Source organism: Austrofundulus limnaeus, unplaced genomic scaffold, assembly GCF_001266775.1.
Source record: "Austrofundulus limnaeus strain Quisiro unplaced genomic scaffold, Austrofundulus_limnaeus-1.0 Scaffold42, whole genome shotgun sequence".
In the NCBI taxonomy this organism is placed as follows: domain Eukaryota; kingdom Metazoa; phylum Chordata; class Actinopteri; order Cyprinodontiformes; family Rivulidae; genus Austrofundulus; species Austrofundulus limnaeus.
Window position 1 is genome coordinate 761827 of NW_013952444.1, and position 17951 is coordinate 779777.

General features: G+C 40.8%; 1 protein-coding gene across 17 annotated transcripts in view; it reads right to left on the reverse strand.

Annotated features, from left to right (window-relative positions):
- Positions 1–17951, reverse strand: part of LOC106516884 (receptor-type tyrosine-protein phosphatase F) — a 189641-nt gene that overhangs the window by 95697 nt on the left and 75993 nt on the right. The gene's annotated exons all lie outside the window — the stretch shown is intronic.

Genomic DNA, 17951 nt, shown 5'->3' on the forward strand with positions numbered 1-17951 from the left:
GACAGACTTGAGCAGGTAGAGTAAGATTTAGATAAGAGAGTAAAACAAGTAAAAGCGAGACGAGAAGGAGGGGAGGAGGAGGGGGTAGGGGAGGGGGTTCATGCCAACCTCCTGCCAGCTCCAATTACCAGTGTGAGTGGAGCGTGGCAGCTAGGGCGATGGGTCTAATCAGAGCCCCGCTGAAAGAGACCCATCCCTGTACCTCCCGTCCCACTGGGAGGCTGCTGGAGCTCAATCCCACACGAACGTCAGCCAACGCTTTCCCCCGCAACCCAAACACACTCGTCTCAATGAGGGCAAACACTCCAGACACCCCACTTCCCTTCCAACAGGGGAGCCCTGACACAGAGGCAGATGATCCAAGACGTGCCGGCCTCATTTCCATATCTCCTTCCTCCTTATAGTCTTAAGTGGGAGAAGGAGGTGAATGTCATGTGCTGCCATTAATGTTTTAACTGAGGATGTTGGGAAGAAAATTAGAGCCGTGAAACATGGAGGGGGGAGCATATGGCTTGGAATATTCATGAGTAAATGAGTCGCTCCGTCTACGACTTGAAAATGATTTCACTCGATACGAATCAACTGGTAATCTCGTTTAGCGGTAATGGTTGGTTTTACAGTGGTTTGCAAAAGTATTCATACCCCTTGAACTTTTCCATATTTTGTCACATTACAACCACAAACATAAATATATTTCACTGGAATTTAATGTGAAAGACCAACACAAAGTGGTATACAATTGTGAAGTGGAAGCAAAATTTTACATGAATCAAAACATTTTTTACAAATAAAAAACTGAAAAGTGCGATGTGCAAAAGTATTCAGCCCCCCTGAGTCAATACTTTGTGGAGCCACCTTTTGCTGCAATTACAGCTGCAAGTCTTTTAGGGTATGTCTCCACCAGCTTTGCACATCTAGTGACTGCAATWATTGCCCATTCCTCCTTGCAAAACAGCTCAAGCTCAGTCAGATTGGATGGAGAGCGTTTGTGAACAGCAGTTTTGAGATCTTGCCACAAATTCTCAATTGGGTTTAGGTCTGGACTTTGACTGGGCCATTCTAACACATGAATATTCTTTTTTTTAAACCACTCCATTGTAGCTTTGGCTTTATGTTTAGGGTCGTTGTCCTGCTGGAAGGTGAACCTCCGCCCCAGTCTCAAATCTTTGCTGACTCCAACAGGTTTTCTTCCAAGATTGCCCTGTATTACGCTCCATCCATCTTCCCATCAACTTTGACCAACTTCCRGGTCCCTGCTGAAGAGAAGCACCCCCAGAGCATGATGCTGCCACCACCATATTTGACAGTGGGGATGGTGTTTTCAGAGTGATGTGCAGTGTTCTTTCTCCGCCACACATAACGTTTTGCATTGTGGCCAAAAAGTTCAATTTTGGTCTCGTCTGACCAAAGCACCTTCTTCCACATGTTTGCTGTGTCCTCAACATGGCTTCTGGCAAACTGCAAACGGGACTTCTTATGGTTTTCTTTTAACAATGGCTTTCTCCTTGCCACTCTTCCATAAAGACCACATTTGTGTAGTGCACGACTAATTGTTGTCCTGTGGACAGTTTCCCCCACCTGAGCTGTGGCTCTCTGCATTTCATCCAGAGTCACCATGGGCCTCTTGGCTGCCTCTCTGATCAGTGATCTCCTTGTTCGGCCTGTAAGTTTAGGTGGACGGCCTTGTCTTGGCCGGTTTACTGTGGTGCCATACTCTTTCCATTTCCGGATGATGGATTGAACAGTGCTCCGTGAGATGTTCAAAGCTTGGGAAATCTTTMTATAACCTAAGCCTGCTTTAAACTTCTCCAAAACCATATTCCTAACCTGTCTGGTGTGTTCTTTGGACTTCATGATGCTGTTTGCTCCCCAATATTCTCTTAACCAACATCTGAGGCCGTCACGGAGCAGCTGTAGTTGTACTGAGATTAGATTACACACAGGTGGACCCTTTTGAGTCATTAGCAGTCATCAGGCAACTTCTGAATGCAATTGGTTGCACTCAGGGAAAAGGGGGCTGAATACTTTTGCACGTCGCACTTTTCAGTTTTTTATTTGTAAAAAATGTTTTGATTCATGTAAAATTTTGCTTCCACTTCACAATTGTATACCACTTTGTGTTGGTCTTTCACATTAAATTCCAGTGAAATATATTTATGTTTGTGGTTGTAATGTGACAAAATATGGAAAAGTTCAAGGGGTATGAATACTTTTGCAAACCACTGTAGAAAAAAAAATTCAAATGTAAGCTTACGCATTTGACTTGGTGTCATTCCTGACAGAAATAAGTATCCGTAGAATGCACCTAAGGTGGTCAATAGCAGCAAAACAAACACTGGAATCATAAAATATTACTGCTCTAAAATCTACTCCTTTTACACACATCACTACGCTGTCTATTCAACAGTGTTCTTACAAAATATGAAGGCCATTTGGCTCTTAAGCAATAGCTCCATGTTTAAAAAATTGATCCATCTCACTACATTTGTTATGCTTTAAGAACTCAAACTACTTTGGTCCGTCCAATTTGTTTAACTGATGAATTTTTAATTGCTCTCCCTAATAGAAGTCCAACCTTTGAGGGAAACTAAATATAGAGCATTAAACGTTGGCTTTCTCCACCAGTTCAAGTTGGCAGTGGAAAGAAAGAGGAGCAGTCTGCAGAAACAAAGCACATGGCCTGCAGCTGTTTCGGAGCCAGATCATTGTCGAGACAGACATTTGCATCTGCCTGAGACACGTAAGTGTGTGAGAGGTGTCAGCAGCTGCAGGAGGTGCAAACAAAAAGCCAAAGCTAACACGAGATCAACTGAAAAAAGGCTGCGTGAAAGGTTGGCTTGCCGACAGCGTGTCAGAGGGTTCACTTGGACAACTGCAAAGGTGGTGATGACATTACAGGCTTCTGTAATTAGATCAAAAGCTGAAAATAACATTTCATGTTAAATTGTCAAAACACGGCTGATCAGTTCTTTGGGTTTTGTTAACTTTCTCAATGCGAGTGTTTGATAGATATGGTAGTGCTTCCAGGTGTACTTTGTGTTTGTTCTGAAACACAGTGAAAAACAAGAACTAACAGGCCCTATCAGAGAAGACAGACTGACCTGACTGGTATTCACGTAACTGCCTCTGTGCTCTTGACTTGAAAAACATCAGAGTTTTCTCACATGTTTGCCATAAAGGGCATGAGAGCAGGGCTCTTTTCTGCTACACAGAGGAGTACTGGCTGGCGGAGACCCCACTGCAGAGGTCTCCTCATGGCTCGCCCCAACATCAAAGACCCCAACAAGGAGATCATTGATGTAATGCTGTTGTAATGGCATGCAAAATTTCTGAAAATCTCCATGGAAAAGAACATAAAGACAAGATGCAAATCCTAACCAAGGTAATCATTTTCCACGTTTTGAATGCTGACGTGGTGGGTGATTAAACAGCCTGTTCACAACACCTGGGATCGGCTGTTGCGGCAACATAATGCAACTACACAACGCGCGTTTCAATATGCACCAAGTCTACTTTGTCTGGCACGCCATCGTTTTTTGAGCGGGTGTTATTCCAGTTGCCATGGAAATAGCCGCGTATCAAACAAATAGTCCTCGGGTAATATGAGCAGGGTGCACAGACACACCTGCATGCAACGGACCATCATAAAAAGGTGTAGCCATAACAAAAACACGACTAATGCCGTTGTTATTGCAAACCAACATGCTTGTGGTGGTATCAATGCACAGTCATTCCGCTGTTTATCCAAGTGTACCATGAGTAAAAAGACTGTAATGCATGCCATGACCTTTGAAATAATATACTTTTTTTGTCTAGCTGAGCAGAACATTTGGCCTTCCTTCCTCGCCTACAGGCAGATAATCAATAACAGTCATCTAAATCCCCCCCAAAACTTATTTCCTCTCCTTTCATCCCTTCTTCTGTTTTATCATTCTTCTCTCCACTTTTTTATCTTTTCTTCTCCTTCTTTCTCACATCTGATATCATACTTCCTCTGTCGTCAGTATGATCTACAGCCCTGCCAGATGCCCCATGCCTGTTATTTATGCTGCGGTGCACCAGTTAGTACATCACCCTGGCCTCTAACCCATTACTGCAACCCAGGGGTGGTCCTCTGAATTCACATGCTTATGCTGACTGAGTCACCTTGTGGGACAAGTGCTGCTGCACAGAATCACATCCTCCATTAACTACGCTGTACGAGTAGCTTAGCTGTAGGTTTTCATTTTGGTATTACAGCTCTGCTTCTAGCCTTGTGCTCCTGCTAACAGGAGACTGATTGAAGACCCTCGAGATTATGGTATTACAGAGTACACGGTTTGTGGTTTACTATTCATTTTAATGTAACTGCCTCCGAGATGGAAAAACCTTAGGGCTTGTGGTAAATTTCTGTGGTAATACGATGTGGCTAATAAGACAGGCTATTCCTCCAGGTGTCCTGGGAAAAAGAACAAGGACAGCGCCGGCAAAAATCAGAAAGCGTGACGGTTGATGAAAATGTCTCAAAAGGAAAAAAAAAGCAGAGGAGTGGTTCGCAAATAAATGAATTAATTGATCCTCTCCACAACTCAAATTAATGATGGGCAGAAGTTTATTGTGACATGTTTATTGTAATTACAGCAGATAGGGATGGCTTTTATGAGTTCTGAGAAAGGCAGTGCATGTAGTCCAATGTGGCAGGTTCTGTTAATTAAATCCTTGCTGACTGTGCTCTTGTGACAGCCTTTACTTATTCTCTCAGCCAGAGATAATGAATAATACACAGAGGCTGCTAGTCAATGTCGACAGCCCCAACTTTGATTATGTGGAGGTTTGCACAAGTGATGGGTGTTCAAATATATCACATTGTGGCATGACCTATTAACTGCTCACAGCAGTAGAGGTTACATGCAATAACTGTAACAGCAGATATCAGTGGCAAAAGGGAAGCAAAAATGTGACTATTAGGAACAAATTATTTGATGGCTGGTAGCTTTTTCGTAGATGTAGGAACCTGGCATCAACAAAGATCTACTTCTTGACGACCTAGGAACTTATTTACCATTACGTTTCCAAAGTAAAACTTCACCTAGAAAGGGCACAGCAGACCAAGTCAATAATTGTTTGAACATAGAAGTAATAAAATATTTCTTAACTTTCAGTGCTTGCTACAAACATAACCAGAATCTGTAGCCCTTTCCAGAGTTCCTAATGACAATAATCAGATAAGTGAAGTGACAGAGAGAACAATGTGTGTAACATTTGACTTTGTTGGTGTGACAGCAATTAAAATACCACTTTTATACATGTTTAAGTGTGTTGAACAGGCTGTGTGACAAAAGACTCTTGGCCTCATAGCAGCAAAAATTTCATTGCACTTACACTAACGAGCATTGTTACGGTCAACTATAACATTTTATTTCACTTTACTTAACGTGACTGTCTACAACACAGACACAGAGACACGGCTAAGGAATTATTTCTTCATTTAGCCTGGGCACTGATGAAGTACATTTCCACGTAACGACAGGAACAACCTTGAAACTGGAACGTTCCAACAGTGCTTGTGATAATGATTTAAAGATGTAATTGGTAGGGTTCCTTTAAAAAATGATTAAATTATAAATTAAGATAAATTTTCAAACCTACTATGGAACATTTTGAAAAACACTGCTCAGCAACTTAAAGAAAAATGAGCTCACAAGAAAAATCAGAGGTCTAATAAAGGGGATTGGGCTGATTGTGAGACAACGTGGTCTCTGGCTTGTATGGAATGGTGGATAAGCCAAGAGGTCTTGGTGTATAATAGCGCGAGGAGAAGGGGTCAGGCTGAAAGGACTCCCATTAACCAGCTCACTGAGTGTAGGTATTAGAACCCTCCTGAAATGCAGCGAGGCCTATCCATCCATGGCCAGTCAGGGCCTGGGGAACCATTGGCCAGCAAAGATATGAGGTGGACTTTGTTGCTTTACCTGTGACACAAAAGGTCATTTTTTAAGACATTACAGAAAAGAAACTTATCAGGTAAAGATTTGATTAAATAATATTTTGTTTGAAAATTCTTTTGGGTCTCTTTTTTAAAGTTTTAGTAATTCTTTCATGTCACTATTCTTTTAAGATTAATTAATTTTGACTGCATCAGATCTGCACAAAACAGTACAATAAAACAGCTGCAGAAAGAAAATGAAAAAGAATCGTGTCACTTTTTTTTTAATTGTTTGGGGATAGATGGATTTCTTTATTATATTTTTATGGTAAAGCATGATGTAAAAGTGAACCTAAAAAAAATACCACATTAGTGAATTAATATGCAGGATACTTTTCTTGTATCTGGGCACTGATAAAGACAAATCCAGGCAGCTTTTACTCATAGCAACATCAAAGAGTTTGAATGAAATCTCTGACTAAACCAACCAATAAAGTGAACAAATGTGAATGGGAATAGAAACTTGAAGCATTTGATATAAAAAGTAATTTTACTCTGAGGTCTCCGCAATTTTATTATGGAGTCATCTCCGACCATGGCAGGTTTTAAAATTATATTCTTACCTTGTGTTTGGAGATGTTATCAAACGTAATAGACTTGTTTATTCGTAGTGATAAAATATAATAAATGCAGAATTCCACCAAGCTTGCCGGAGAAGCATTTTTTTAACATGTTTGAAACATACACTCACCGGCCACTTTATTAGGTACACCTGTCCAACTGCTCGTTAACACTTAATTTCTAATCAGCCAATCACATGGCGGACACTCAGTGCATTTAGGCATGTAGACATGGTCAAGACAATCTCCTGCAGTTCAAACCGAGCATCAGTATGGGGAAGAAAGGTGATTTGAGTGCCTTTGAACGTGGCATGGTTGTTGGTGCCAGAAGGGCTGGTCTGAGTATTTCAGAAACTGCTGATCTACTGGGATTTTCACGCACAACCATCTCTAGGGTTTACAGAGAATGGTCCGAAAAAGAAAAAACATCCAGTGAGCGGCAGTCCTGTGGGCGGAAATGCCTTGTTGATGCCAGAGGTCAGAGGAGAATGGGCAGACTGGTTCGAGCTGATAGAAAGGCAACAGTGACTCAAATAAACACCCGTTACAACCGAGGTAGGCAGAAGAGCATCTCTGAACACACAACATGTCGAACTTTGAGGCAGATGGGCTTCAGCAGCAGAAGACCACACCGGGTGCCACTCCTTTCAGCTAAGAACAGGAAACTGAGGCTACAATTTGCACAAGCTCATCGAAATTGGAAAAGAGAAGATTGGAAAAACGTTGCCTAGTCTGATGAGTCTCGATTTCTGCTGCGACATTCGGATGGTAGGGTCAGAATTTGGCGTCAACAACATGAAAGCATGGATCCATCCTGCCTTGTATCAACGGTTCAGGTTGCTGGTGGTGGTGTCATGGTGTGGGGAATCTTTTCTTGGCACTCTTTGGGCCCCTTGGTACCAATTGAGCATCGTTGCAACGCCACAGCCTACCTGAGTATTGTTGCTGACCATGGCCATCCCTTTATGACCACAATGTACCCAACATCTGATGGCTACCTTCAGCAGGATAATGCGCCATGTCATAAAGCTGGAATCATCTCAGACTGGTTTCTTGAACATGACAATGAGTTCACTGTACTCAAATGGCCTCCACAGTCACCAGATCTCAATCCAATAGAGCATCTTTGGGATGTGGTGGAACGGGAGAGTCGCATCATGGATGTGCAGCCGACAAATCTGCGGCAACTGTGTGATGCCATCATGTCAATATGGACCAAAATCTCTGAGGAATGCTTCCAGCACCTTGTTGAATCTATGCCACGAAGAACTGAGGCAGTTCTGAAGGCAAAAGAGGGTCCAACCCGTTACTAGCGTTGTGTACCTAATAAAGTGAGTGTATTTACTAAAGCAAAAGCATTGAATGAAACTATTAGATGTAGCCATCTTTAGTCATAAGAGTGATTGGGTACGAAGTTCAAACTGACTTGCATCTGGTCTTTCAAAAAAAAAATACAATTCAAGAGCACATTTGTGAGTGACACTTTATCAAACTGTGAACACAAATTCAATGAGAATGTTTACATTTCGGCCAAATCTGATCAGATCTACACATTTCAATTCCTTATTCATCTCTTTTGTTGGTTTACAGACAGTGGGCTTCAACAACATTCTGTGCTCAGATAACGGACAATTCTCATAAAACTTTGTACGGAAGAAAAAAATCTCACATCTGCTGTGATTTCACAAACAAGCCTTCTGTCAAATGTGTAAATGAACGATAAAAGCCTGTTGCACCTGTTTGTGTCAGATACTGAACAGGAGATGTCGATTCCCTGATATCCATCTGTTCCAGACGATGCACAGATACGAACAGATGTACATTTTGTCACATCTCCAGTATCTCATGAAGTCCAGAGACAATGTCCAGATGAGAAGTGTGATATGTCGTGACAATCAGCAGAAGCCCGAAGTGCAAGTGTAAAACAGGGGCAAGATGCTGTTTTCTGGTTTCAGAAGGCATGACATCACACCAGTCAGACACAGGATTACTTTTCAGCTCCTAAATGCTCGTGAAATGCTAAAATACCGTATTCATTCATGTATAATACAATCTTATGTATAATACATGACAATGATCATTGGACTGTTCATTTTATTTTAACAACATACTGTATGTACTAAAAGGTATTTTGACAACAAATATATATCATCTGTAGCAGCATCATATGAATTCTGGAATTTTACACAGTCCACCAGGATGCGCCAACACAAAAGTCAGAGACCTCACATGAGGTTTGGGCCATCTTGTGGGGGAAAAGCAGATTACTTCCTCCTCGCGAGCGTCCCCTGTGGTGGGGAAACATTTTTTCAGGGATACAAACTTTTTCAGAACACCGGTAGACGGCAGCCATTACAGACGAACAGGTGTTTGTTGTTGTTCGAGGAGCGGCTCGGTCACACAATAATGTCATTAGTTCGCTATCATTACTAAGGTGCAGGAATACCCCCCCCCCCTTCTTTTTTTCACATCATGTTGCCTGCCTGGATCTGTTATTATCTCACTCTGAAGAACGGAGGAGCGTCAGAGTTAAGCTCATTTCAACTGCTTTTTAAGACACGGTCTCAGTCTTTTCTGGACTCAGGCATTTTGTGAATGAAGCCGATATTTCATTCAAAATACATACTGTAAGTAAAAATATTTATTCGCGTATAGTACTACCCTCCAACTTTATGGATGATCTTAAGGATTTAATTTTACGTATTATACTTGAATAAATACGGTAATTTAATCACTCTTTATTCATTGGCTGTGTTATTTTACTATGTCCTTGTCAAAGCAAAACATACACTCAAAAAAAAAAAACATCTGAAGACTTATACTTATTACTAAATCCACTTCTCAATTCCATCAACCAGTCTTGTTATGTTCTCCCCTTCCTCTTTCCTCCCTCTCCATCCCCTGAGGCAACAGACATGATCAGTACTGACGGCGCAGACATACCAGACATTGCAGTTACAGCTTGCCAAAAGCATGGCGCTACTGATGGACAAGTACAGATAATAAAACACAGCCTGAAAGTAAAAACACGACTCCAGATATCTTGCATAGTATAAAAGAAAAATGTAGTCCGGTGTCAAATAAATCTCACGAGATACATCAGTTAACATGTTCCAAATATTAACAGTGGGAATGAAAGACTAATGTTCTCAGTCGCCACAGTTTATTGAAGATTTTAGAGCACTAAAATTGATATAATTTAGCTAAAAGAGAGAATTAGCACTTGAGAGATGTAGTTAAAACTGAATTTGGAAAACTTAATTTTGGGGGCTAAAATTTGCAGCTTCCAGCAACTCTAAAAATCCACCTGTCCTGCTTATAATGCCCAAGTCCTTGGGAGAAAGGATGTAAGGATGCAGATTGTGTGGCCAGGAGAGCGATTCCACCCTACCATATTGTGAGAGTCCTTGGGAGAAGCATGCATAGACAGATGCAGTTTGTATCTGTCAGCCTGGATATGATCTACAACACTGGGCCTGCAGCCAGCAGATGGTGGGGGAAATTAAATCAGTGACACAGACTGTCACAATGGAGCTCAAAAAATACAGTGTGGGGGTTACACCTGTAGATGTGTTTGTGTGAGAGGAAGTTTGTAAGGTTTGTGCTGTATTACGTTAGCAAGTTCTGACAAGTAGTTGTCCAGAACTGTAACTCAGTTTTTACGATACTTCGTAACTTGTGTGCACTGCTCAAAATTAACCTAACCTCCTTTGGGACGATAAAGAAACAAGCAGAAACAAAAGGCAAGCAAGCACCAAAAATAGAATTACACACAGAGAAAAAGTAATGTAAAGCAGTTAAACAGCAAACTTTATTTTAGACATTGTGGCTGATTTGAATAGCACTGGGGAAAAGATGGGATTAAGTTGTCAGAGGAGCAGCGTTTGGTATTAAATCATTCCTATAAAGCTTCTGCATGTATTTATCTTTCCTCAGAAGAGGCGCGCTGAGATTTCTATGCTGTTTATCCAGTAAGGTTTGTGGTCCAGACTTGCCTGGGTCCAAAGATATTTATTTCTGGCATTGTGTCACAGTCATTTTCTGCCTCTGCACCAGGGACTACAACACACGGCGAGCAAATAAAGGTCTTTTCTCACCGCCGAGGCCGTAATTTGCTTACTGCCACCAAACACGGGGCCATTCAACACAACAAATGCACTGAAGGAACCGTGTAATAAGAACGACTGTCCGCATCTTTAAAACATAGAAATGTTGCAGTTCCTGATAAGAAACTGGGGGGCTGGAAATGTGTGGCTGAAAAGTGAAACAGCTGTAGAAAATGTGTGGGACAAGTCTCCAACTAGACATCTCTAAAAAAGTACACGGACTGACACCCTCTTTTATCTCATCCTTCCTCCCTATAAGCGTTTTACCATTGTCCACAGCCTCCATTCTGACGTAGGGAGGATCGACAGCACCCTGTAGCAAAACGTGGGCTGACTAAGGAAAGTGCTGGGTGAAAAAAAAACTGCCTTCCTTTCAACACTGCCCTCTTTTCTCTCCTTAAATTAAAAGAGACATAGTCCTATTAATTCTACTCTGAAGTTTGGGATTTGGCAAATTTTTACAAAGCAGACAATTGTGCATTTTTATCACTTGTTAAAACTTCGAGTCGTTGCACATCTCTTGATTGACCTTTACAAAAGTACACTTTTCTCTCAATATACACATTCAAAAATAAGTTGCCAGACGAGTTCACAAGAACCGGAGAAGGGAGACACTTTCTAATTCACACCCTAACAGTGGAGAATTCTGATAATGATGGCCCTTTTGATCTGTTACCATTAGATAAGATTCCTCCTATCCAGAGATAGGTCTGCTGTCTCCCAAAGGACAAGAAAATGTTCGCCAGCGCAAGTAATAAAAAGCTTGAAAAGCCACACCTGAAATTCTGCTCATATTCAAGGAAACTTCAAGTCACAGCAGCTTCCAGTTTGACATTTTTTTTGCTTGCTTTAGCTTTTAATAGTGGAGGAATTCTCCAATTCCCAGAGAAACTTGCTTTGAGAGAAGTGGAGCAGAAAGTGATGAATATTTTCACTTTCCAAGTCTTGATGGGTATTTGATGAATGAAAATGACAAGCACATTTGTTGTAGTTAATATTTCGAGCTTTCAACCCTCGTACTTTTAGTTTGAAAATACAGAAAATATGCAAAGCAAACCGTGATACGCCGTTTCATTTTCACACCATAAAAGGCTATCCCCTTTTTAAAGCAACATTTGTGTTTGAATTCAGTTTTTTTCTTCCTTCTCGCAGACATGGGAGCTCCAATTAGATGTTTTTTGTTGAATCACTTCAAGAATCTCGCAAGTTTGTGCTCATTTAGAAAACATAATCTATTATTTCTAAGCTAGTCTCCACAGCTGTAGGCCTTTTCCCAGGACTTGTCAATTTTGCAATTCCCTAGCTGCTGATAGAAGCCAATTAAAACCGTATACTTTTAAGGCCTTAGCTCAAGGCGGTCTGCTCAGAATTTCTTAGAGGTTTTCAAGCAAGCTCATCAAATACAAACAGCAGAAGTCTATCCACTTCATAGGCAAACCACATCAGTTTTATCATTAGCATTGCTGCCATGACGCACTTTTGACACCACCCAAGTCCTTTCCTGATCCGAGCCATTGCATTTTACATTTTACATGCTCATCAAATGTTAACACAGTTGAAAATGTGAAATATTGCCGTGACACGGAGTAGTGGCAGCACACTGCACTGAAGACTGATGTTGTGAGCCGAGATGTCTTTTCTGCACAGCGGTGGTTTACTTCATACATCACAGAGACAAGCACCATTTACCTGGACATTTACTGAGGCAGTTCAATTCAAAAGGGTGGGTGGGGGGGCTCAAGGTCAGAACATTGGCATCGTTACCCAGGTAATGAGTCAGTGTTCCCCTCTGGTCATCGCTCTACGCTAGCCTATCACCATCATGCCGTCCACCACAGCCAGCACAGAGATAGAGATGGGAAAAAAAATGGTGGATGAACATCATGGAGACAAGAGGGCAAATGAAGGGATGAAAAAAAGGAGGGTGAGGGTGAGACTGCAACAATACTTCCCCGTCACATCTCCCTGTGTGGTTTCAGCTACGTCTCATCATTATTAATCCATACAGGTCAGACAGACACACAGCTGACTGACTCTCTCTGCCTCGCTCTCTGACAGGCTTTCACATGTGATAAGTCACTTTGCATGTGAGGCAACTGTTTAAACTGAATTTAATTATAAACAAGTTGCAGCTAGGGGACCTTTAATGGATGACTTATGACAATGAACTAATAATACAAGAAAGAAAAAAAAACTGGGAAAAAAAAACCTCGGGCCTTTTCTGTATTCAGCGCGTGAGGAATGAAGAACGGCCGTCTCAGTGGTGTGACCTCTCCAGAGGGGGCGTGAGAAATGCGACGAACAAAGAGTGAGGCTGGTGCAGCGTGACAGAGTTACAGAGTGACTCGAGAGCCGTGCTCGCTAAATTGCTAAAGCTCAACTTGACTGGTGTGAAAACGGGGCTCGGAGAAGTTCTCGTCAGGTGAGCAGAGCATAAAAACCAGCAAAACTCTGCACATACACAGAGACAGACGGGGGAAGATAAGAGTTCATCTCATATTAATTAACAAGTTTTGGTTTTAAACACCATCTCAGTGGGATTAGCCTATTTTTTTGTCCACAAAAATATATTTTTGTGTCTTAAAAAACATAAAATAAACAAACATAATTTTAAAAAAACTTATAAGACATCTCAGGTTTTTTTAAAAATCCATTTGTATTACACAGGAAGTTGGTATTAGTGACAAAATCTACTAAAGTAGGAAAAAAAATTGTACAAGTAAGTGATCATGACAAACTAATGCCTTGTACTTGTTACAAAACTTGGAGAGAAAAAAGGCACGTGTAAATCTGTGCTAGTATGACTGTCATAATCCACGTTTTTCAGGATTGGCAGAGTAAAATAAAAACCCAGTACATGAAATAATCATAATTAATGCTCGACCCTTCACTGCTCCGCTAAAACCTGTAATCCAAATCGACTTAGAGCTGTAATGACTTTACTATTCTCACTGCATCTCTGGAAAGGTGTGGGCTGGGAGTTGGGGGGTCGCTGCATTTTAGGAAAACTTCATGTGCAAAATCACATGTACAGGATGACTGTTGTTCTTATTTAAAAAAAAGACACTTTTGCTGATGAGGTCATTTTTGTCAACCTGTATTCGGTGAATGCTGACTGAGTCATGACATTATTTTTAGCAATGCTCAGCTTTCCATATTCTCCGTACACTCACATCGGGAATCCCAGAGCGGCCTGTGTCGGCTCTCTGCCTTGCTCATTAACACCGAGTTCAAATACAGTGTTTATCGGTCACTTTCTCCAGATTTTATCATTCGGTCTGCTGCAGTAAAAAAATAGACCTTCACATGTGAAACAGGCTTCACGAACCTTCAGGCTATCGCAGGTCCATTAAAGAGCAGGGTCATTAGTCTCCATCAGTTTGGTGCTGCCCCAATCTTTCCCTGAGTAGCGCTGCTCATATGAACTTGATGTATCACGAGGCTAAAAAACAATGGTCTAAAAATAGAGCTTAGCTGATGTTGGCGCCCCGCAAGGGTTTGTATGTTAGCGTTGAGTGTGTTTGTTAGCAGTGAGTACTTTAAGCACTGTGTGTCTGTCTGTGTGCGTGTGCAAAGTGCACGTGTGAACATAAATCCAACTCATCCTCTGGGTTTTCAAGGAGCAGATTCAGAGAGTTACTTTGATTGAACATGATGTTGGGTACCGTTTCTCCCCAGCCTCCGTGTTTGTGTTAAGCAAACAAAGAGTAACGCGGACAGACAGAACCAAGTTTTACATTCTTCATCCTTTCTCTGCATTTGTTAATTTAATGTGTACAAAAATGAGCTAAACAGGCTACAGTAAATTGGTTGTATGCTGTCTAAGTGATGAATATCAGTGTTTCCCACAGTGCATTATAAGCCTGGCGGGGAGACATGTAAAGCCTGGCGGTCCGCCAGGCTTTACATGTCTCCCCGCCAGGCTAAGCTTTGTTTGTTTACTCAGAGCCAATGTTGACGCGCAAAGCATGTTCAATATTTAATAAAAAGGGCAGCTGCAACTCGCTGGACCCACAGAAAAACATTCCTCTGCTCCGTCGTCTCTCTATTCCAGTGTTTCCCAAAGTTGGGGTCAGGACCCAAAGTGGGGTCCCGAAAAATCAAGGTGGGGTCCTGAAAAGATTTTCTGAATTAATAACATTTTTGCCTTAGTTGTTACAAAAGGAGTGAGGTTAGTATATTTAAAATGGATAAATGTAGTATGAAAATATTTTTACTATGCCCATGTTTAGTTGACCTGATACAAATGTTTATCATCCAAAAACAGTTGTGGGCACAGGTCTCTGCTGCTGTTATTTTGTGGGTCAAAAGCTGAAAAGTTTGGGAACCATTGCACTTTGGTTCCCAAAGTTGGTCTTGGGACCCAATTATGGGTCATGAAGCACCTTGGATAATCTCCAGAAATCAATTTAAAGGGTAATAAAATAATTGCTGATGTAATATTTTCCCTTTAACTTTTACAAAATCACAAAATAGTATAAATAAGTATTTATATTTGTGTATAAGCTGTTTAGATTGTCAAAAAAACTGTGTTTTTAGGGTTATTAACAAAGTTCGTGTACTCAGACCAGTAATATTTGGGGTCACAAGTTTTTGCCATGGATATTTTGTGGGTCAGAAGATAAAAAGCTTGGGAACCATTGGTCTATTCCATCCGGCTGCAGGGTCGGCTCTCTTCACTCACACGAGTAGCCCCTCCCTCCCCTGAACATTAACCCTTTAGCGCACAGATTTTATAGCTTTACCTCCCAGAGCAGCAAAACACATTATTTTCAGTAATTGGTGAAAAGTCTTTTTTTATTACATTACTTATATTTTACAAGGATTGGAGTTCTTCTGAGGTTTTACAAAGATGATTAATACAAAGAGGATGTGATTTGAAGATTTTATAGTTTACAGTTTCTTTAAAAATATTAGTTGGTATTTAATAAAAAAACATTGTTTCATTTCTACAAAACTGTCAAATATATTTACAACATACACTGAATTTCAGTTGTTACTGATTCTGATAAATTGGGATTAGATGTAATCAGGCAGACATACAGTAAATACACATATGCATTAATACTTTATTTTATTATTAATACTATAATTTAAGGTGAGCCGAGTAAACGTGTTTATGTTTACATCAAACAAGTAGTCCTTTGTGTTCCTCTGTACCCCTGAAGTAGCTCTCTGCCTCAAAGAGGTTGGTGATCCCCACTATAGTTGGTGTTTAACTATTATAATCAAATGTTTTACAATAACACATAATTACATTACATTATGTCATATTTTCAAATTTCTTGTCAACATTAACATTTTTTTTGGTGGGCTGCCAAAGTGGCCCTACCACTGGGCTTAGCCGGTTTTCTGGGGGAAACCCTGAATATAATCTTTGTAGTGACTCAAACTTCTTGTTTGGATCTCTGAGGGGTTTTGCTGCTGGGGACAGAGGCAGGTTTGGCCATGTTTTGAAGGGTGGTCTCTGTTTTAGGGTCAGAACAGTCATATATTACCTCTCTAGTAATGCCATCAACAAAAGCTCAAAGTGTTTGGGTATTGTTGTGATTTGAGACCACATAGATGATGTCACAGGTTCAGATAACATGCCTGAAAGCTTCATTTAAACTCTCTGCACCAACATCACTGCCAGACGCTTCACCCAGCAGCATTTGATAGGTTTACTTGCTCTGGTAGACGTTGCATATTCCAAGCACACAGAAACAACCCAGGAGTGTCCTAGTGGAGTCTGGATTTTTGACATAAATGTTTTTCTTGATGCACCTTTCTAAAGCTTCGACAAAGACATCAACTTCACCGGTTTGCCTTGGCTGTCTGCCATTTTGCTCGGGGCAGGTAACGAAGAAGAATCTTGCCTGGGTTTGTAAGCCGAGAACAGCTGTCTGCAGGTTTTATGGGGCCCACATTGTTTTGGTCCGTGCAACCAAAACAAAGAGCTGAAAGGGACTCAGGTGATGATATTCACCATCAACTCCATGAGCTCCTCTTCTCAGTTTACAATGTTAGCATAGAAAGAAAGCTGAATACAGCCTTTAGTTTGGTACATAAAGGCATATTTTAAAGATTAACAAAAATACAGTGTTGCCAACACTATATGTCTAGAAACAATGCCATGCATGCACAAATTACAGAACTGTTGAAATGTAGTTTCTCCTTTACATTTTTCTTCATTTTCTAGTTTTGTCTCTTTTAAATATTTCAGATCAACAAATAAATTCTAATATCGTACAATGATAACCTACGTAAATACTTTGGCACAGCACTGTATGCACACGTCTTACAGATGCTAAAATATTTTATGAAACGTCCGTTTAGTATGTTAGAACATGATGAAAGAACACACACTGTGTTGTCAGTCCACATTTCATTAACTGAGGGGAATCCAACCTCAGTGTCCTATTTGGCCCTCGAATGCTAAAGCTGTGATTAATTTCATCGCATTCACAAGAGCTTAAGGTCATGTTAAGCGCTGTTTGTCTTTGTGGCCAACATCATTCTTCATGATACTGTGAAACTGAAGGGGTAGATAAAATAAAACTTCATATGCACAGAAAACGTCCCTTTGGGAACAACACATCAAGCCAAGATATCTAATCAAAGTGGACGAAAGAAAAGGGGAAAAAAAGGATGGGTGGGTGTAAGAAAGATGAAATTAAAAAGAGGATGGTAAGGATGCGTTTGAATGAGAGAAGATTTGCTTTAATGCCAGCGTAATGGCGATGGACAGCCATAATCCTCCCGCTGGCTAACTCTGAAGATCTTTGCATTAAATTTCCCAATCAAATGAACTTGTGTGTAGGATCCACATGACAAACTTAAAACCAGCTGAAAGAGAAAGGCTGATCTTACAACTGGAAAACAATCAAACACTTATATTATTGCATGTGTGTCTATGGGAAGCAGTTGAGATGACAGGCAGGGGCTGACTGAGTTAAGAATGCTTATTTAAATAAAATACTTGTTTTATATGTTGGCTTTAACTTTGTTTTGTCATGAGAGAGGCACTAAAAAATGGGGGAAAAAATCAACAACAATATTTTTTGGGAATATTTCATGTTATTAAGTGAAAGGTTGGATACCGTCTTATCTTACTTAAAAACACATTCCTTGCATTTTTTTTCCACCTTGTGGAGTTTACATTAAGACATATCTGCTCCTCCATGACACTCCCAACACCAGGATTCCATGGATTTAGCAAATGTTTATGTATGAATTATTGGTGCAAATACTGATATTTGCTTTTGGACCTATTGGGATGAAAGCTTCAAGAATGACTTGCAGCTGGGAGAAGAGGAAGAGTTTCGTGGGGGGGGGGGG